Below are 1,037 nucleotides of genomic sequence, written 5' to 3' on the forward strand. Positions count from 1 at the left end.
AGGTTGAGGAGGTTTGTTGTAGATGTTTGCAGCATAAGCTTCAGGTTGTTCAATTGCTTCAGATTGTTGCACAGAAGGGCAAAGGTCTATGTGGTGGTCGGCAGAGGAGCATAAACCACAGAGTCTGGCGACAGGTGCAATTTTTTATTCATGTCCAGTTGAGTTACCAGGTTAACCAAGGCATCTAGTTTACCTTCAAGCTTCTTAGTCTTGACTGATGAAGATGAATTCGTGGATACTTCATGCACTCCTCTAATGACAATAGCATCACTTCTGGCACTAAATTGCTGGGAATTTGAAGCCATCTTCTTAATTAAATTTCTGGCTTCAGTAGGGGTCATGTCACCAAGGGCTCCACCACTGGCAACATCTATCATACTTCTCTCCATGTTACTGAGTCCTTCATAAAAATATTGGAGGAGAAGCTGCTCAGAAATCTGGTGGTGAGGACAACTGGCACTTAGTTTCTTGAATCTCTCCCAGTATTCATATAAGCTCTCTCCACTGAGTTGCCTAATTTCTGAAATATCTTTTCTGATGGCCGGGGTCCTAGAAGCAGGGAAAAAATTCTCTAAGAATACTCTCTTGAGGTCATCCCAGCTCGTGATGGACCTTGGAGCAAGGTAATATAGCCAGTCCTTTGCCACTCCCTCTAAAGAATGAGGAAAAGCCCTCAGAAATATGGACATCTGGGGGTTTCATGGTGGAGCAGACAATATGGAATTCTTTTAGATGTTTGTACGGGTCTTCACCTGCAAAGCCATGAAACTTTGGAAGCAAATGGATCAGTCTAGTTTTAAGAACATATGAGACATCCTCATCAGGGTATTGGATGCACAAGCTTTCGTAGGTGAAATCAGGTGCAGCCATTTCCCTTAGAGTCCTCTCACAGGGTGGAGGTTGTGCCATGTTCTCAGAATGTTCAAAACTATAATGCTCAAAATCACCAATAACAGAATGCTCAGGATGCTCAAAAGGTACTAAATGATGTCTAACTAATCTATGAAATGTCCTATCTATCTTAGGATCAAAGGGAT

At 42.4% G+C, this 1,037-nt stretch overlaps 1 non-coding gene across 1 annotated transcript; it reads left to right on the forward strand.

The window, feature by feature from the left end:
- The first annotated feature begins 435 nt into the window (after positions 1-435).
- On the forward strand, positions 436-542 carry LOC114388759. Its single transcript, XR_003661556.1, has one exon. It is a non-coding gene; the product is annotated as a small nucleolar RNA R71 (small nucleolar RNA).
- Positions 543-1,037: the final 495 nt, after the last annotated feature.

This window comes from Glycine soja, chromosome 15, assembly GCF_004193775.1.
Source record: "Glycine soja cultivar W05 chromosome 15, ASM419377v2, whole genome shotgun sequence".
NCBI classification, from domain to species: domain Eukaryota; kingdom Viridiplantae; phylum Streptophyta; class Magnoliopsida; order Fabales; family Fabaceae; genus Glycine; species Glycine soja.